This window comes from Corvus moneduloides, chromosome 3 (genome assembly GCF_009650955.1).
Source record: "Corvus moneduloides isolate bCorMon1 chromosome 3, bCorMon1.pri, whole genome shotgun sequence".
Taxonomy (NCBI): domain Eukaryota; kingdom Metazoa; phylum Chordata; class Aves; order Passeriformes; family Corvidae; genus Corvus; species Corvus moneduloides.
In genome coordinates this window covers 116,145,228-116,166,412 of record NC_045478.1, presented here as the reverse complement: position 1 = coordinate 116,166,412, position 21,185 = coordinate 116,145,228, and positions in this window count along the sequence as shown.

Here is a 21,185-nt window from a genome sequence, read left to right as displayed (position 1 = left end):
AGAATGGCCTGTTTTATTGTATCAATAGCTTTCTGTTTCTAGATATTTACCTGTGAGGTACTTCCTGGGCCAGTTAGCTGGGGGAATCCATGTAGATTCTCAAAAACATTCAGAGGGAAAAGCTGTTTAACCACCTAGAAAACATAATGCTTGGTCTCTCATTAGTCACAAAAACTTCATTAAATTTATTATGTTTGGATTGGTGCTAATTTTTCTGGCCATTTCAGTCAGCAGAAGCTGTACTGAATTGCCTGTGCTTCTACTGGGAATTTTATTTCTTATGATGGTGGGATTTGATTTTATCTGCAACCATCTGGAGTAAGTTTATTTGTGTTACGTGGCTTGCATGTATTTATACTTCAGACTGAGATCCCTTAAATTGAATTCTCTGGATTTTTACATATCATATAAATGACATTTGCTTGCAACACAGTGGAGTGATTACAGTGAATACTAAAATGGCAACATTCTGCAGTAAAAAAATTACAATGTAAAATGAACATTCATTTATAACAGAGTGTAAATTTATACTATTTAATGAAATGCATTCACTGTGCAGTAAAATACTTCTTGTGCCTACTGAAATACAATTACAAAGCACTGAAACTTATAATATTTAAGAGACATTCTGTTTCACAGTAAAAATTGTGTCATGTTTGTTAAAATTATATTTGATAGAGTGAAATAAACATGGTCTGTGCGTATGTTTATTTCTCTATATTGATAAAATTAAATAAATGCTAACATTGCATCAATCTGCTGTAGACCAGAAGTCCTCTACCTGGGCTTATTCAGTATCAGTTGTGTTTCACCACTGTTTCCTTGTGGTTGAGAAGGTGCCATCCTCAGCAGGCATATGAGGGAACATGGCTTGCCAGGGACCACGACTGACCATGGAAATTTCTGGCGCAGGTTCCGTGAGACAGACGGGGCCAGGACACATCGATGCATCTCTCAGCGAGGAAAGAGAGACTGACCAAAGGTGGCTTTACAAGCCAAGTGGACCCCACATGAACAGCCGTGCCCAAGTCCTCTCTAAGCTGTGACAGAGATCTCTGCACAGGCATTTTGCCAGTATCTGAATAGAACATATTTGTGGTACTTGGCAGTCAAACCCCCTTGCCCACAGGCTGGACTTGTTTCAGGGAGGACTTGTTTCTTCCAGCTCTTGCAGAAATGGCTGCAGCAAGAATGGTTGTGGTGACATTACAGCCAGGAGCTCTGCTATTCACAGAGGTGCTGCACATGATGGAAGCATAAAAAGAAAATGTAATTGTCTCAAGCCCATTCACTGCCAGGAGAGAAGCCTGATGGCACAAACACATTTGCTCTCTCACAGCTCTGGTTTCTGCAGGCACAAACTGAGAAAATGTGTATATTTTTGGACAGATTCAAAAATGTTTTTAATAGTGTGTGCCTGGTAATTGCTTTGATTTATAGGCCATAATTGTGCTAGGGAAATACGGGGTTTCTGGACAGGCCTTTTTGAGGTTGTTCTGGACAGCCATCAGCCATGCTATTGTAAGCAGCTTTTCTTTTGTTTGCATGCATTCTTCCTTTGACAGCCCTCATCTGTCCTGTAAAGCTTAGGGAAAAACCTTCTGGAGAGAGCCCGAGCCACCCAGCTCTGCTGGCACCACAGCTCTCACACCCATCCCCTGCTGGGCTGGCTCTGGGGCCTCCCAGCAGGACCTACCCCGTTTTGGGGCTTCCTGCAACCCTCAGGCCACTCCAAATGTTTGCCAAACCTGCTCACTCATTGCCCCTCTGGGAGCACTGGGGGGGGGAATTTATCATCATCTGGCCGTGGTAGGCACACATTGACTCATGTTGCTGGGGCGCCGATCTACCCTCTGGAATCTCTGATGCCAGGTTAACATGTTTATTGCTGTACCAGTGTGACAATCCTCACCTTTCCTCAGACCCCAAAGAACAAACAGGCTCTCACTCCAAGAGAGAAGATTAAAATGCCCCAAATTATGGCGCTGGGCACCAAACAGTGCAAGATGCCTTTTATCAGTGCAGATTCTGGCCTGTCTTCTCTTTGTAGCTAGTGTTAAATTGCTGGCTGAACATAACCACTTATCATGGTTTACATGCCCATTTCTAGTCCAGAAATATAAGGAGACTCAGCTGTCTTGGGCTAATAATGCTCTGTCCATTTCTGTCTCCAGCTCAGCTGAGGAAGCTGTTACATAAAATAAATGCTGTAAATATGAAGTTGGCCATTCCCTCTCTTCTTTGCAAAGGTCATCAGCTCATTACGTTACTGAAGAAAATGTTAAGACTTGATATTCTGAGATAACAAAATCTGATTTCCATTTGCCCTTTTTATTTCAAAAGAGGAAAACCTGCTATTTATTCCACCCAAAATATTGGTCCAAATTGAATGGGTGAGAGGTTCAAGAAGCGCCTGGGTTAACTTGAGGATTTGCTGCTATGGATTTTCTCCAAGCTGGCTGTCTTTGGCACAGCTTGCCAAGGCTTCCCCATGTAGTTTTAAGGCCCAGACACACAAAGATTATTTGTTCTCTGCTTTCAGTTAATTTTCCATCTCACCTCGGTCCCCAGCTTTTTTCCTAAGTGGTTCCGGCATGTCTTTTCATTGCATACTCTCAATAATTCTGGCCTTAAAGCTCAGTGACATCCTTGGCTGTGTCCTTGCATAGGTATTGTAGCAAGGGAGAAGTGGAGGACTCTGGGCAGGCAACTGGGATAGAGCTGATAGAACTGGGAAGGGAAGAGTCTGGGAGAAAGTGACAGAAAGTGGGGGAGCAAAGGAGTTGTGGCCAAAGAGGAGCAGGGCGAGGGAAGGGAAAGGATGGGCTGGGAAGAGGACATAGGGTGCCAAAGGAGGGTGAGAGACCCTGAGAGGGCATGGGGTATCCAGGGAATTGAGAGCTGGAAGGAGGAGAGGAAAAATAAAAAAAAATAAAATCCTGAAACTAAAACAGCTAACTTGAAGAAAGACAAATTTATGAGGAAAGGAGGAAGATGAAATGATGGAGAGGCTTTGCATGGATGTGGCATTTCCACCCTGACTGCAGCTGGCAGAAACAGGGTTGCAGGAGGGCAGGGGCATGATGAGACCAGCTCACAGAACACCACGAGAAGAGCAGTGCCCTTGCAGAGCCCCTCCCTGCCCCCACCCTGCCTCCCAGCTAAATTTATTCTGCTCCTGGTACTGTTTCTGTGCTGAACAAACCAGCTCTGTACAAATTAAGAGGACAAGATGTTCAGAAGTGGTAAATTCACACTTTTTTTTTTGTTTTCCTAGCACATAAAAGCGAATTTAGATTGCTGGTGGGGAGGGCAACCAAACTCAGGGGGTGGGGAAAACTGCACAAAAAAGCGTTTCAGTACTCAAAGAGCTGAGTGCAACATATCAAAGCAGCTTCTAAATGAATCTTTGCATTACCAAGGTGGATTGCAGCAGCACTGATGCTGACAATAAATGGTGAGTTCCTTCCCACAGAGGCCAGAGCAAACACATGCTTTGTCTTGGGCCAGGTCTCTTTTATATTAAGTGTCCTATTTCTGCAAATGCAGATGAAAATTTCCTAGCAATATCTGACCACTGTGGCCTCAGTTTCTCTGGGTCAAGTGGAATTTGGCATCCTCTGTACCCCTGTCAGTTTGGCCCCCTGTTACAGCGGGCTTTGTGGTGTGGGGTGCAATAGCTGCCAAAGAGGAGCGGCACAGAGGGTCAGCCTGGGCAAGCTGGCAGCAACTCAGGGCCTGGGGGCTGCTCCTGAAACCAGGGACCCACTCAGTGCAGCGAGGAGCTGGTGCTCCTTCGTGAGCAGTTCTGTGCAAATGAGGAGCAGAGGAAAATTGGTTCTCTAAGCTCTCCCCAGAGAAATGCCAAGGAGGACACATCTGGCTGTCTTCTACGAGGCACTCGCAGGGCCCCGATCTGCAAAGTTATGCACGAGCCCAAATACACAGATTGGAAAATCCTCTCAAGGCTGAAGTACCTGGTTTCCTAATTCCTTGAGCCAGAGGGACTCCTGCACCTAGCTGCTTCTGTAAATTCTCACTTTAAGACCAGATTACTGCAGCTGTGCAGGGGTCTGCTACCCCCCTTCCCTGCTCCGTGGCTCAGTAAGGATTACATTTTTTTAGTGCAAAGATTAGAAATTCAAGCAGAGGGAAAAGAAGCCTGAATATGCTACTCCCAATTGCTTGGTTTAATAAAAAAAATTCTTTCCCCATATTTTTTCAAGGAAAAGTGGCTTTTCCAGAGGAAATGGCTGAGTTCTTTTAAGGGGAAGGAAAGGAAGGGAAAGCCAAAGCTGTTTACCATGTCAAATCCAGCAAGGTTCATTGAAGAAGGGCAAAAAAATTTGAAAGTTTCACATTAGGACTTAAATTCAGTTTTGTTTAAACTGGAAGCGCTGCCTTTTTTCCCCATTCCAAACACGTGCAAGAGCTGAACTTGCCCTGCCAGGGTGTTGTGCTCTTGAGTTTCTTGGTGCTCTCCAGCGACAGCTTCACTTTCATCAAAAAAGGAGCTAAGAAGAATGGGGACCTGCTAGAAATCTGTAATTAGGATTTAAAGCCCCCTCTCCTTCAGGATTTTCCTTGCGAGTGCTAGGGTTTCTCCAAGGGAAGTGGTGTGCACTGATACTCTCCCTGCGATGAGCAAAATCTCTCCTGTCAATGCAGTAAGGGCAGAGATGCAATAGGTTGTCATAAATCCAGCCCAAGACTCTCTTTCAAAATAATTACACTTCAAGGGAATTTTAATCTCATGTTAACAAGGCCCCCTACAATCTTTGTGCTCTCAGTCATATTAGAAACTGATTTATAATTAATGACAATGGCAATGCCACTACCTTTCCATGAGAGAGATCTTTAGCTACCTCCTCAGAAGGGGTTGAAAAAAAAAAAAAAAAATGAAAAATATGAGAGAAGGGTGTAATAGCTGCTTTGCCATGTTAGTAGTAAGTGCCTCTCACTCAGAAGTACCTGGAAGCATGGAATAGATGAGCAAGAAAATCATCTTTGTACACTGACCATTTAAATAACAGTAGAAAAAACCTTATTTGAGTGAAGCCAAGAATGTATTCCATGTGGCATAATAGCCAATAACTGTATTTTGCCTCTAGAGAGATACTGAAGTAAATACTTTGACCAGGATTTCACAGTTTGCAGAATTCATACTCAAGACAGGGGTGTTTGTGGGATGGATGTTCTCAAGAAGCCTGTTAGATATGAGTTTGTTTAACACAGAAATTTTTTTGTTGCTATTCCTGTTGACTTCTGCTCTTTTTATTTTCACTCCAAGATTTACTCAATAAATAGGTCCCTAATGTATCTACATTCTTCAAAAGCATTAAAAAAACCTGGGTCTGATTAATTAAAATCTCATTATCCATCATAATTGCAGTAGGTATGCCAAAATGTAAGATTTATTATTCAAGGAATTAATGCATTTCTAGAAGTCTTTGGGGTTCATATGAGAGTTGGAAATGAGCACTGTATAATAATTTGTTTCAGGAGAGCTAATTAAGTCAGTTCATTTATTCAGTTATCTAAGCCTGGTCTAATCCCGTATACCACTAAAACCTTTTGATGCTCCCAACTTCATTACTGATTTGAATTAATATGAGGACACAAACAGAAGATGTCCCTTCCATTTAGTAATGCATGGGAAGTGCCAGGCCTGAGGTCCACAGGGTAAATCTGTAGCCTGCCCTTGCCTTCCAACCAAAGACACGGGCTCCTTTTCATAGCAAGTACCTCTGGTCCTGCCGGAATCTCTCCGGATAACACCAGCTGAAGCTGCCTCTATTGCAGCCTGGCTTTGGACCCCGAGGGGCCTGGTGGGGAAGAAGGGGCTTCACAGGCAAGCTGTGATCACGACTGCAGCTACAGTTGGCATTTACTCTGCACAAAGAGTCTGTGTTGTGGGAAGAGAATGGTCCTTGAGGTCATCTTTATCCCTTTTTGCTTCTCTGCCTCATGCCAAACACTGGAGAGTACACACAGACAAAAGACAGTCCACTTGTCAGTAAACAAAGGGTATTTATTTAAGATGAGGATTAATTCTGAGTTCTGACAGCTCTCTGTTTGAGAGTACTTACTGTGAGGGTGAGGAAAAGGCCGTGAGACCTGTTGTCTGCAGTCTCCTGGAGCAAAGCTTATTGCTTGCTTTTAAAGCAAAATATTTTTTAGAAAAACACTGAAACTAATTATTCTTATTCTCATGTACATGAGTTTATTCCTTCCATTATAGCCCCACTCTATTTTCACGGAAAACAGGAAACCAGTCTCGATATGCACTGGTTGGAGTTGATACCTATGGGGAATTATAAGGTAGAGTTGGGTTGTGAGCTGTAAAATCTGCCTGCAGAGGCACATGGCAGAACAAAGGAGCACATGGCGGCACACTGAGGCTGCTCTGCACCGGGCCATGGGGGCAGGAGGTGTCACACGGCAGAGCCCTACCAAGAGGGGACTGCTGGGAGCTCACAGACGAGTGAACAAACAGCAAGTGATCACCCCATAAAAGGACATTTGGAAAGTGTGTTGCTGATGTGGGAACATGAGATAGGTCACGCCATATAAGGAAATAGTGTGCCTAAGAAAAGTGTATAAAACCAACTCACTCCTCTGAATAAATGATTCAGAATCCCGGCTGGTCTGGGTCTGAGATTGAATCGCCGACAATACCGTTGGGATATCAGAGTTGAATTTTCATGTGTAGTGGTTCAGTTCAAAATATCCATTACTTACTTATTTTGCCTCTGTGAGATAAGAATTAGGAGAAAGCAAAGCAGGCACAAAACCTAAAAGAATATAAAGAAGTTTATTAACAGACCTAAAAGCAAGGAAAAAAATCAGACTAAACTTTCAGAACACTTCTCCTCCCCCCACCTTTCTCCCTTCTCCCACTGACAACGTAAAAAGACAACCTTTGAGATTTTCAGTCAGTTCACTTAGGGAGAGAGGTCTCTCTTGCTCATGCTATGGAGACATCTCCACAAGAAATTCTCTCATGGCTTCAATGTCACAGCGAGACAGCAGAGATGGTTCTCTGCTTGCATGCGAGAGTTCCCTCGTCTTACAGTTTTCCCCACAACTGCTTTCGAGGGTCCAATCTTGAGCTAATGGGGTACCATTTTAAGGTTGAGCTGTTCAGAAACAAAGGTTCTCTTCACCTGTCTCTGGGAGCATCTTCATCTCTAGGAATAGAGGCCCTCCCCCTTCCCTGGGAGCAAGGGTCCTCATCACTTTCAGCTCTAGGAACAGAGGTCTTCTCCTTCCTTGGGAGCAAGGGTCCTCATCAAATTACAGCTACTATCATTTGCTTATTTCAGCCCAAGTACTTTTGCTCACAAGTACAGTTTGAACGCTCCGCCCCCCATGCTTTCATGAAATTACAATGGGTACTCTGATGTATCATAGTCCATCACCACCATAGCTTTACAACAGAATTTCAGCTTCTAAGTTTGAAGTATCTCCTCTTTCTCCTCCCTCAGGGTTTCAGCCCTTCCTTTTTTACTGACCTTGGTGTCTTTATGGTGTTTTCTTCACCACCTTTCCTCTTCATCTGACTTGGGAGAGGATTGATGTCTGCAGGCTTCATCTGTTCTGGAGGAATCTTATAGCACTATAGGGTTAATCTCACCTGGGCCTGCAGCTGGAGTTCGCCTCTCGTTGTTGGTCACCTGAGCTTTGCTGGGCAGTGGCCTCAGATGAATCTTTGGCCGCACTGGAGGGGGGGATGGTGGGGAGCCGGGCCGCGCCGTCTGCATGGAGCAGGGATGTGGAGGGGGGAGCCATGGATGGAACAGGGCCGCGCCACGGCCGACCCGGCTGGGCTGAGCAAGGCCTGGCCCAGCCCCACTGGGCCACCTGCAGGCCCCCCCCCGCTACCTGTCCGAAAGCCGGAAGACCAGAGAGCTTTCCTGGGCTCTATTCGTTCTTAAATGTGGATCACAGAGGCGTGTCAAGCTTCTTAAGTGGCTTAAAAAGTTGCCAATATTGAAACCAGCCAGTTGATTAGTTCTGTCAAGTCACAGAGGAAGCTGTAAGCACCTCTTTGCAAGAGAATCACTTCCGTGGCTGATGCCCTCTTTACTAAAAACCCAAACTATACTAAACCATGGCAATGAGGAAACCTCTGGAGGCTTCAGTCCTTATGCAAACTGGCCGTAACAGGCATTCATTTAATTTCTTTTCATAAAACCTTGCTATAAAACTAATTCTTGGGTCTGAAGCTCCTGGAGTATGTTGTATCCTTAAGGAGATCAAAGGGAGAACCAAGCAGCACTTCTGGAGAGTTTGCATGAATATATTGCATGGGGTAAAAGAGTTCTACAGGAATCTTCTGGTTTGCCAAGAAGGACTGAAGAAGCGTTTCAGTCCTTGTACTGCTGTAGTAAGGGAATTATTTATTAGCCGGCTGATGCAATAGCTCACTGGGTGTTCTGACTTACAATTTGCTGGTTTGCATGGGAGTTTGCAGACCTGCTTTCTGCAGAACTGAAGTCATGGCTCCTTCAGAGAGGTGATGATGGCCTCTTAAAATTCTCAGCATTTTTTTTCTTGGCTGTGCACAAATACTTCATAAATTTTACATCCAGCTCATTTTTTGCAGCCCCAGATGCCATAGCTTTCAATTAAATAGGGTTTGGATTTTCCCTTCCATTTTGCAAAGAATCTCCATTATTAGATGTTGACACCAATTGATTATCCCTCTTTATTGCATCTTCTAAGAACACGGAGCCAATTAAATCCCACTGCCTTCCTAAGGGTGAACCAGCCCTGTAGACTCCTAATAGTCCCACCACAGCATGTTGTTCCTTTGTTACTAAGGCAGCAATTAACAAGTTTTTAATGGAACAAAAGCTCCCAGAGACAGGCACGGCATGATAATAGGAAGGTGTCTCCTTTTCGTCTTCTCAACATGGCAAGATCTTGTATAACCCTTCCTCCCTTGGGTTGAACAGCCCTGTCAAGGTGCTCGGTGTGGGATTTTTATTCCTTCGCTCTCTGCTGCAGTGCATCTAAAAATAATGATATTTACACATGTTCAATTATTAAAGGTTCTAAAACCTAAATCTGAACTGCAGTCCTGTTTAAAGCAAGAGGTGTTTTAATGTCAGTAAAAGGAAAAGATTATCTTTTCTTACCAGGATGATCTCTGTGGTGCCATTGAGTTCTGCACTGTCAGGTTTTTGCTGATGGAGTAATTGTTTTTTAAAGCGATTCTTTCACATTTTAATGTCATGTTTATGCAAATTAAAACACAGCAGCCGAGAAGGAGACTTGTCATCTTTCCAAAATAATCTATAAGACTATTTTTTTAGATAAAAGTCTCAGTAGGGAAATAATTGCATCTGTGCATGAGATTAATAATAACTAAGTAATTTGCTATTGTTTTTCATTAGGAGAATTGGTTTTCAGCTGAGCTATTTAAAAATCCAAAAAGATGCCTCCTGAAATTCTGGTGATTTTTAAGGTAGACGAGATGTTATTGGATATGGTATGGAATGCAAAACACATCTTTTCCCACAGTAAACTTCAGCCTGTCTGGGTTTTATTTTGTGCTCTGGTGCATGCTAGGTAATTTTAGATTGGAAGGAAGCAACACTGCTGCATCTGCATTACTGGGGAGCCTTAGTGTCCCAGTCTACTCCTAAATATCCCTTCTCCATGAGGAAAGGATGGGCTGGAAGAAAGTCTAGCGCAGGGGTCAGTTCTGCAAAGTGAAGGAGGAGCCCTGGGCTGGATCACCAAACTGCTCTGTTTAATCCATGATAGACAATACAGTTGTCCTTTGTCTGTCTCCTTCGAAAATGAAAATTTTGGAAGAGTCAATCTGTTTCCCACTCTGGCTGAGCAGTGCTGCCATGGTCTCTGGAGGCAGGAGTAAGAAGGAGAGGAACTTGTCTGTTTGGAGAAAATGGACGTACTGATGGCCATTAAGTTTTGCAGTGGAAAGTAGTGCTTCTGCCTAGGAAAGTGTTGGGTTTTCATTTTTCAGGATAAGGCATCACAGGAGGTGCTCGTGGGTGTTTGTGGTATAGCCCAGAATCTGCATCCTTTGGAAAAGCCTGTCACTGTGAGAGCCCTGCACTAAAACTGGAAACCACGTCGAGTGTGACTAATTTAGCCTCTGCTGTGAACTTGGATCATCTTGGGAAGTTGTAAAGAGAATCTGTCCTAAGCTTTGAGAAAAGATTTCAAATTAAAGGTTTGTGTCAATGTGTGCTGAATTCATGGATCTCCGCTTATACCTGGATCTGGAAAGGTGCTGCTTTGGTTGTCTGTGATTTACTTCTTAAGGAAATCCTGTAGGGAGTTGGTGCATTTCCTCGGTACTGGTGTACCCATCCTTTCTTTCTCATACACACATACACACACATACATATATATAAAGCTAGAAATTAGTAATTGACTCTAAAGAATTTGGCAAAAACTCCAGCCTGGAAACTTCGGCAAAAGGTAGATTCAATATGGAAGCTTGTGACTTGAGACTCACTTCTTATAGTTCGTTAAAAATATAATGGGTGAGCTGGAATCTGTCAATGCAATTAGTGCAGGCTGGGGCGAAAGCAGGAGCTCATTTCTTTTGGATAGTAGCATTCTCTGTGATGCACCCTCGTCTTTGTAAGCAACTGCTTCATCGGTATGTAGAAAAAAACAGTATGTAGGTTTTGTACTTCAGTACTGTCACTTCAGAATGATGCTTGAAATGCTTTAGCAATCATGTAGCTGCAGCAAACAAAGTGTTAGTACAGTGAGAGACTAGAAGAAAACACAAGGTATAATCGCACCTTTGTAAAATAACTGATGATACGTCTTCATTGGGAACTCCAGCTCTATTATCTCCAAAACAGCACAGTACTATAGAATGAGAGAAGATCTGGAGATGTGAATTTTAAATGGAAATTTTCTGTTTGTCTTTAGCCTTAGTGATGGAAAAGTCACTTTGAAGCTGGAGCTGTGTCAGGGTGTGTGTAGGAATATGAGTAACGGAGAAGGTGCACTTCTGGCTGCCCTTGCTCATAAGGTATTAAGAGGGAGTCAATTATACTGGAGGACAACAAATTGAAATTGAGAGGAACTGTCTGCACCATTAACCAGTGTGACTCTCCAGGACTGCATATGCAAGTGCTGAGAAACTCTGAAGAGGAATAACCTCTTCCCTAGGTGAGCAGATTTATCTAGCAGCTTTTGTCCCTGTGTCACAGTTTGACACTGGCCCAATGCCAGGCACCCATGAGAGTCACTCCCTCACCCTCCCCTGCCACAGCTGGGCAGAGGAGAGAAAAAAAATATAATGAAGGGTTCAAGTGTTGAGGTAAGTACCGGGAGAACACACTCCAAGGGTGAAACGGGCTCAACTTAAAGGTACAAAGTAAATGTATTACTAACAGAGACAGAGAAGAATAATGAGAAGTAAAATAAGCCCTTAAGAAACACCTTTTTCCCTCCAGCCCCTCCCTTCTTCCCCCCAACAGTGCAGGGAGACAGCATGTGGGGGTTTGGTCAGTTCATCACCCAAGGTTTTCTTCTGCTGCTCAGGGAGAGGAGTCCTTCCCCTGTGAGACCTGGGGTCCCTCCCACAGGAGACAGTTCTCTGTGAACTTCCCCGGCGTGGGCCCACTCTCACGAGCAGCACTCACACTGCACCTGCTACAATGTGAGTCCCTCCCACGGGCACACAGCCCTCCCAAAACTGCTGTGCCGTGGGTCACTCTTCCACAGGGTGCAGTCTTCCAAGGACAGGCTGCTCCAGCCTGGGAGCAAGGGCCCTCTTTCTCCACCAGGTCTTCCACTGGAACACAGCCTCCTCCAGGCATCCATCCACTCCAGTGTGAGCACCTCCCCCACAGGCTCCAGGTGGATCTCTGCATCCCCCGTGGATCCCCACGGGCTGTGGATGGATCTCTGCATCCCCCAGGGATCCCCACGGGCTGCAGGTGGATCTCTGCATCCCCCAGGGATCCCCACGGGCTGCGGGTGGATCTCTGCATCCCCCGTGGATCCCCACGGGCTGTGGATGGATCTCTGCATCCCCCAGGGATCCCCACGGGCTGCAGGTGGATCTCTGCATCCCCCAGGGATCCCCACGGGCTGCAGGTGGATCTCTGCATCCTCCATGGATCCCCATGGGCTGTGGATGGATCTCTGCATCCCCCATGGATCCCCACGGGCTGCGGGTGGATCTCTGCATCCCCCAGGGATCCCCACGGGCTGCAGGTGGATCTCTGCATCCTCCAGGGATCCCCATGGGCTGTGGATGGATCTCTGCATCCCCCATGGATCCCCATGGGCTGTGGATGGATCTCTGCATCCCCCATGGATCCCCATGGGCTGCAGGTGGATCTCTGCATCCCCCGTGGATCCCCACGGGCTGCAGGTGGATCTCTGCATCCCCTGTGGATCCCCATGGGCTGTGGATGGATCTCTGCATCCCCCGTGGATCCTCACGGGCTGCAGGTGGATTTCTGCATCCTCCATGGATCCCCATGGGCTGTGGATGGATCTCTGCATCCCCTGTGGATCCCCACAGGCTCCAGGTGGATCTCTGCATCCCCTGTGGATCCCCATGGGCTGTGGATGGATCTCTGCATCCCCCATGGATCCCCATGGGCTGCAGGTGGATCTCTGCATCCCCTGTGGATCCCCATGGGCCGTGGGTGGATCTCTGCATCCCCCATGGATCCCCATTGGCTGTGGATGGATCTCTGCATCCTCCATGGATCCCCATGGGCTGTGGATGGATCTCTGCATCCCCCATGGATCCCCATGGGCTGCAGGTGGATCTCTGCATCCCCTGTGGATCCCCACAGGCTCCAGGTGGATCTCTGCATCCCCTGTGGATCCCCATGGGCTGTGGATGGATCTCTGCATCCCCTGTGGATCCTCACGGGCTGCAGGTGGATTTCTGCATCCTCCATGGATCCCCATGGGCTGTGGATGGATCTCTGCATCCCCTGTGGATCCCCACAGGCTCCAGGTGGATCTCTGCATCCCCTGTGGATCCCCATGGGCTGTGGATGGATCTCTGCATCCCCTGTGGATCCTCACGGGCTGCAGGTGGATTTCTGCATCCTCCATGGATCCCCATGGGCTGTGGATGGATCTCTGCATCCCCTGTGGATCCCCACAGGCTCCAGGTGGATCTCTGCATCCCCTGTGGATCCCCATGGGCTGTGGATGGATCTCTGCATCCCCCATGGATCCCCACAGGCTGCAGGTGGATCTCTGCATCCTCCATGGATCCCCATGGGCTGTGGATGGATCTCTGCATCCCCCATGGATCCCCATGGGCTGCAGGTGGATCTCTGCATCCTCCATGGATCCCCATGGGCTGTGGATGGATCTCTGCATCCCCTGTGGATCCCCACGGGCTGTGGATGGATCTCTGCATCCCCCATGGATCCCCACAGGCTGCGGGTGGATCTCTGCATCCCCCATGGATCCCCATGGGCTGCAGGTGGATCTCTGCATCCCCTGTGGATCCCCATGGGCTGTGGATGGATCTCTGCATCCCCCGTGGATCCCCACGGGCTGCAGGTGGATCTCTGCATCCTCCATGGATCCCCATGGGCTGTGGATGGATCTCTGCATCCCCCATGGATCCCCACGGGCTGCAGGTGGATCTCTGCATCCCCTGTGGATCCCCATGGGCTGTGGATGGATCTCTGCATCCCCCATGGATCCCCATGGGCTGCAGGTGGATCTCTGCATCCCCCGTGGATCCCCACAGGCTGCGGGTGGATCTCTTCATCCCCCATGGATCCCCGTGGGCTGTGGATGCATCTCTGCATCCCCCAAGGATCCCCATGGGCTGCAGGGGCACAGCTGCTTCACCATGGTCACCACCACAGCCTGCAGAGGAATCTTGGCTCCAGTGCCCAGAGCACCTCCTCCCCCTCCTTCTCCACGGATCTTGGTGTCTCCATGTTGTTTTCCCTCACATGTTCTCACCTCCTCCTCTCCTCTGGCTAGAAAAAAAACTGTGTGCCCTTTGTTTTGATTTTCTTCTTAAATATGTTATCAGAGAGCTGTTACCCTCATCTCTAACTGGCCCCGCCTTGGCCAGCACCATGTCCATCTTTCAGAGACATCGTGGAAGTTTCCAGCAGCTTCTCACAGAAGCCACCTCTGTGGCCCCCCACTACCAAAAACCAGGCCATGCAAAACCAATACACCCAGGTTGTACAGGACTGCGAACAGTGAATCAGGCACTCAGTGAAAAGGCACAGGAGAGAACTCCTGTACAAACTGATTCGTTGGGGGCTCTGCAGACCCCTGTTTCTCACCCCTAAGGACTCTGTGTCCCCACAGCAGCTGTGTCATTGTTCCTGCGTTGGTTTGCAGTGCGCAGTAGCAGTACAACTTCAGACCATCACTGTGATAGTGCAGTGAGAGCCTGTGATCTCCATAGCTTGTGTGGGATGTATGGAAGTCAAGAAAGCTGATCTGCTATAAAACTTGAGTGCAGATGTGTTCTGCAGTGTCACAACATGGGTTTTCCCAGTCTCTTGTGCAAGGGGAATTGAACTGGGTCTCATATTCTCACAACCCCACAGACCCGCCCCTGCCCACTGAGCACAGGCAGGTGGCAGCCCATGGTTAATTTGTATCAGAAGCTTCCCTTGCAGTGACAGTATTAGAGGTCATTTCAATAACTTCATACACACATGCTTTTCCTGATAGGCTGTTAAATCGTTTCAAACTCTCCAAATCTCCCTGCGTACAGTGGGATATACAAAATCATGGTAATGCTATTGCTGAGAGGAACAAACTGCTGTCAGATTCCCCTCCGTATTCTCAAAGAGTGTACAATCGCAAATCCATTGAACTGCACTCCATTATCTCTTATTAATGGGAAATTGTTCATAAATTGCTGAGGCGTGATTGTGTTTTTTTCCCCAACACAGCTGCAGTCTCTTTATCCTGTGATATTCCAGCCTCTCAAAAATAAAAAGAGAAAGTGGTGTGTGGGGGTGGGGAGAGATGGGAGGAGGGGGCTTGAAACCCCTCATGCAGCATCTTCCAGCAGCCCCTGGCAAGAGGAGCTTCTTCTCCGCTGGCTTCCCAGCCAAGGGGTGGCAAAAGGAGATTAGCAACTAGCAAGGACATACAAGAGTAGGAGTAGGAAAAGGTAAAGAATTTACCGTGCCATGGTGAATGTGAGGTTGTATAGAGAGAAGCAGTTCTGTTTACAGCACTGTTGCGGAGCACAAATACGTTGGTGGGAGGCCTTTTCCGTAACACCAGCTTCCCCTCCTCCTCCTTCCAACAGCTCTTCTCTGAAGAGGAGTGGTGGGTGTGGATGAGCTCAGGGGGTGGCCCAGCACTCACCAAGGGCTTCCTTGGAAACTTCCCTCTTACCTTTTATATCAGATTTTGTTAACAGCTGGGAATGAGAAACCATTGGGATGGTTGGATTATCAACAGGACTCAGTGCTCCTTGGGACAGAACAAAAATCTGCCACAAACATCCCAGAAGGAGACACTGAAAACCAAAAGCTTCTGAACCTGGCCCAGAGTTGTTATTCATGGCTCAAGTGGTGCTTGAAGGGGGAAGATCTTGGAATGTACAGTAAAAGGGAGGCTAGGCTCTTAAATCAGGATGATGGCACCAAGTTCTGTTGAAGCTGGGTCTCTCAGTGGTTGGCTTTGCAATCCTAGATCCTCCTTTTCATTTCAGAGCCCCGTGAGTTACCTGCCTGGACTTTGGGCACCTCTGCAAGCAACACAAATACTCCTGAACAGCAGGAGCCATGCAGCAGGGCAGAGGTCCAGGCACATTCGGTCATTGACCCATACACATGATCCCATATCTCCTGTCATGTTAGGATGAGGAAATGAGCTACTTTGTGTGGCAAGTAATAAAAGGCCATACAGTTTTCCCTGTGTTAATTATACTACAGACTGTTTAATTCTGTAAACGAGCTGCTTGGCAGGCTTTCACAACAATTACACAACTCCCTCTCCTGCTCTCCCTGCAATAGCTCAAAAGCAGCTCAGCTGTGAAGCTGATGAGCCTCAGCACCATCCACCTCACGGTGGACGTCTGGTGAGAGCCTCTGTCCTGGCAGCCTGCAAAGCTGGGGCACCCCGTGGTGTCCCCGAGCTTCTGTGCCAGGTTGGAAGGACTGAAACTTGCAGAGGGGAGGGAAGCTGTGCAGTGGAAGCCACAGCCAAGTTAAGGAAAAAATAAGATGTCATTAATGGGATCCACGGGCTAGACATTTTTAAAGCAAGATGTTTGAGGCATGGTCGCCAAAGCCTTTGGAGAAAGCCTCTGTCACTATTGGGGCAGATGTCTGAGTCTTTGAGGGGCTTGAGTTCTGCCTGTCCCTTAGTCATCAGCATGTGGCAGAGTTTGGGCAGTCAACTGCTTCTGGCTCAGCCTCTTCACGTGCTGAAAGGAAATAATGATCCTAGCCTCCTGCTTTGGGAGAGTGCTTTGGGATCGGCTGTGGAAAGACCAGCAGGTATCATCAGTGTGAAGAGGGGAGAAAGGACAGCAGCCTCGGGGTGTGACATTTGAGGGACTTCAGGTCTTGACCAGGCTTCATAGGGAATGGCCTCCCCTAAATAAAACATCTGTGCTGTTGAAGGGTCCGGCCCACACAGCAAATTAGTGTTTTATGTGTAATGGCACAGTGAAATGTGAGCAGCAGAATTCCCCCCAGGTTCCCATGATGACTTTGCCCTACAATAAATGTTACAGGACACAACGTACCTGTAAGCTCAAGGTTGCTCACCCACTAATGACTGTGCTCTGAACTTCTTGCCCAAGGTCTGCAATGTAAAACATCCTAGAAAAAATGCCTTTAATTCTTTTTTTAAGTGGCAAATGTGACTGTGTAGACTGAGCACCAGCTCTGCTTTCTTCCACCAACGCAATTTTCAAGCAAGCAAAATAGAATCATCCAAAGCACAGTTGAAAATATTAGTCTTTTATGAGAATGCTCAATAACAATGAAAGGATTCTAGAATTTGTTGAAGAAAATTATGGCCTTGAAGAGAGTAGTGGCTTTTAGTCCTTTGATACAGAAGGATTTATAATGCAATGTAATAGAGGCATTTTTCCCCAAGGGATATGTGAATCCCATTACCTCCCATTACTTGCCATAAATTTAATATTAAAAGTTCTTTATTTAGGATGACATGTAGAGATGGATATGTATGAATCAGATTCTTGACAGGTTTATACTGTATTTATGTTATATTAATATTATTTATGTTTATATTGTTTTTTATCAATATTGCTTCAGTTAAAATTTTGGCCTTTAAGTGCTATTTACTGATTTGTTCTTTTTTTTATCATTCCCCCTTCATTGTCTGTTTTGTTTGGGGGGGAGGGGGGGTGTTCACTTTACATATGGACTTTCCTTGTACTTCAAGCCTGGCTGGAAACTGATTGTGGGACCATATTAAATAATTTAGTGCCTATGACTCCAGAAACTGGGGCTTGGGCTGAGCCCAACCTTTCGAAGACAACTGTCACTTCACGCTTGTGTTTTGTGACATATTATAGAACGCTGCTTCTCTGTGCAGCAATTTTGTCATTATACAAGATAGAAAGAAAAATGGGAAATCCATTACAAGCCAGATTTTGTTATGACACAAGAGAAGAATCCCTTGGGAAGTTAGATTAAATTCTCTTTGAAAATAAAATAAAAATGCCACCATGCTTGACAACATTAGATTTATTATATATTTATCTCAGAAGCTCTAGGTATGCTCCTGTCAAAGCTTCTTTAGATGCTGAGATATGTGAGACAAAGCAAATCATTCCTTGAGTCATTGAAAGGGAAGTTTGTTAGAGAATTGGAATTAAAAGATTTGAATAAGAACAGAAATCGGTGGTTCCATCGTGAGTTGAAGGCTGATTGCTCGCTGCCTATGTGAGTCACTTAAACCAGCTCAGCTGTGAAGTTTGTATATGCAGGGAGAGGTGTGTTCTATGAACTTGTGTTTTAAAGTGCTTTAAGCCAAGTTGTTTTGTTCCACCACGAAGTGAACTCAAAGAGCAGCTCAGTTGGCAGATGGGGTTCATCTAACATGCCTTACCAGCTGACTGGCCACACCTTACCAACTCAGCTGTGCTGGGTGCTTTTCCCCTGTCTCAAAACAGGAAATTGCCATTTTATGTGATTAAATCCCAGAGATGTTGTGCATATTCAAACATTTTTCTACAGCCAGTCCCAGTCCTACAAGGATCTGGGCATGCTCACATCTGATTAATTCATTTCATATTATTATACTCCAGGCCTGAGAAATTGGAATTAATGGAAAGATTGTTCTTTCCACAACTGTGCATCATCCTAGATACTGCATCTCAGAAGTACCGGCAGATTCATCTTCCATGGTCTGCTCCCAGAGGTTAGAGGTGTGCATATGAGGGAGCTGGGGCTGTTGTCATCATGACTGAATTTTCTGCAGGAAAACTTGTAGAAGAAATGGGGAATAAATTCCAAATAGCATCAGGTTAGAAACAGGAAAGAAGACAGTCAAGAGGAGTATGGACCATCTGGAGCAGGTGCATCCACGTTGATACCTAGTTTTTCCCTAGGTTCCGGGTGTGGTGGGGATGGATGTGCAGAAAGTAGCTCTCTGTGTAAAATAGACACGAAAAGTGAGGTTGTTACAAACAAGAAAACAAATGCTGGGTGCCAGGAGTGCCTTTGCAGTCAGCAGTATTACAGCAGCTCATGTCTTCAGTCCTGTGGGAAGTCCCTGTGAGATTGACTTGCTTCAGGGTAGTAGCTAGTCATGAGCCTCAGAAAGCAGGGGAGCAAGAAGGTTTTGCTAGCCTTTATGGCATTTCCACTGTTCAGGAACAATAATGCCAGAAAATGAGACCATCTTATTTTATGATTCCCAGATGTGTCAATAAAAGGCCTGTGGGGGGAAAACAGTGCATTAAAAATACAGAAGCAGAAAGCTCCAGGAGGCAACTCTGAACCAGGTGAAGAAGAAAACTGTATGTTTGCTGTGGGAGCAGGTGTATTGTCCAGAAGGGAAGAGGAGTGTCGCAGTTTCGGAGACAGACAAGCGACAAGACACACTGGGTTCATGCACAACAACCCACTTATTGAGTCCTCCTTTGCTTATCTAGAGTTAAAGGTGCGCACGGTCGATCCCTATGGGCTGAAGCGGTGGCCACCTGGCCAACCAGCCAATAGCTGCTTGTGTCCCCAGTGGCCTGGGCCTGCTCTCCAACAGTCCACACTGGTTGGATTACATAACCCACCGGTCATGGTATTTATATAATTTCAGTTAAGTCTTAATTATTTCAGTTATAAAACAGGGAGTTATAAAATGGGATTACTTATTATTGTGAGGCCTTCAGGCCTGCTGCTGACCACCACAATAGAGGAGTGGGGGAAAAGAAGAGCAAGGAGGTTAAGGAGATATTTGAAGGTGAGGAAAACTGAGACAAGAAATGATGAAAGAGGCTACCTGTAAAAATCAAAAAAGAAATGAGACTTAAGGCTTGTTAAATAAAATGCTTCGATCCCCAAGTTTTCCCTCTGTACATTAAAAAGCTTATGAAAGATTCTGCTTCTAACTGTGAATTTAGCTTGAAGTTCCCAACTCCAGCACTTTGAGAGAGCATTAGGATTCATTTAAAACCCTTTATTCCTTTTGATGTAATAAAACCTATATAGTACTTTCCTAAGTGAGTACCCATTAAGGGGACAAAGCTATGAAAGAGTCGTTTCCCACAAAATATGAAATCCAATAAGGTTTATTACCTCCCATTTAGTGAATGGCAGAAGCCTATGAAGTACATGAACAAGTTTCCAATCATCCATCCATTTGTCTCCTAGAAGATGTACAGCATGCAGTGTAGCCAGTTCTTCCCTTCCCCCATAGGTCAAACACAGCACCAGATTTGTTTATGCACCATTTAACTTTCTTATCTCTTCTGTGACACTTTGTCTTTTATCTTCTCGCCACTGCTGAAAGGATAAATTCCAAATACAGCTCTATCCTGCAGTGCACCTGACAGCCAAGCCTCCCTGCACTGTCTCTGGCTCCATGAGCACTCAAGAGGGGCAGCAAGGTGTTTTTCCTCCACTGTTTTCCTTTGGCCAGCACCCCTGATTGAAAAGCTCCTTCTGGTTTAGATTGCAGGAATCGCCAAATATGAACTACTAACAGAGTCTCACACACAGGGGATGGGATGGGGTGGGGCAGGGGAGGGCTGCTGGTTTTGGTCACACACGGGAAGGGAAGCTGCCAAGGGGGGTTGGTGAGGTGGCAGCTGGGTGGGGTTGGGTCCTGCAGGGGTGGATCAGAGGGAGGCCATCAGCCTGGTGGGGTTGGGTCCTGCAGGGGTGGATCAGAGGGAGGCCATCAGCCTGGTGGGGTTGGGTCCTGCAGGGGTCGATCAGAGGGAGGCCATCAGCCTGGTGGGGTTGGGTCTTGCAGGGGTGGGATCAGAGGGAGGCCATCAGCCTGGTGGGGTTGGGTCCTGCAGGGATTGGATCAGAGGAAGGCCATCAGCCTGGGCTAGGGTTGGTTCTCCACCCAGTCGTGCTCAGCTGGAGATGGTCTCTGTAGAAAGACTGATGCTGATGGCTGAGCCCCCAAGGAATGTGACACACATCTGTTCCCTGGATCTGTGGCCAGGGCTGGTGGCAGGAGGAGGAGGAGGTGAGGGATTGTGTGACACTCCCCAGCCAAGCTCAGTCTCCAAACTGTGATTTCTCTTAGATGGTGGGGGCCAGAGTTTTGAGAAACAGGGGAATCTCTTCCTTTGGTGGTTAAATTCGTTGTAGGATTTGCCAAAAGCGTGGAGCAGGTAATTGTTGGCACACCTCCCTTTCATCCTTGGAAAAGGGGAGAAGGTTCCTCCCCTGACCTGGAGCACTGCAGTGAAGATACACAGAGTAGAGGTACTGCAAGCTCTTAGATATTTTAATAGCAGGGACATCTACACAAAATCCTTTTTGGGGCAAACCTCTTTAAAAACAGCCTGTTGGTGCAGCTAGTGAGTATTTCCCACAGTGTTTGTGGGTTCACAAAATCTTGATCGCCAATTATAATTGATGCTGGCACTTAGCACCAGAAGCTGTACTTCTGGAAACCAACCCCACTTTTTAGCTGCTTTTATGGTGTGGAATGGGGAAAGTAGTATCGGATTGACTCTTTCCATCACCTTGGAAAATGAGATTAAGTGAAATTAAAAG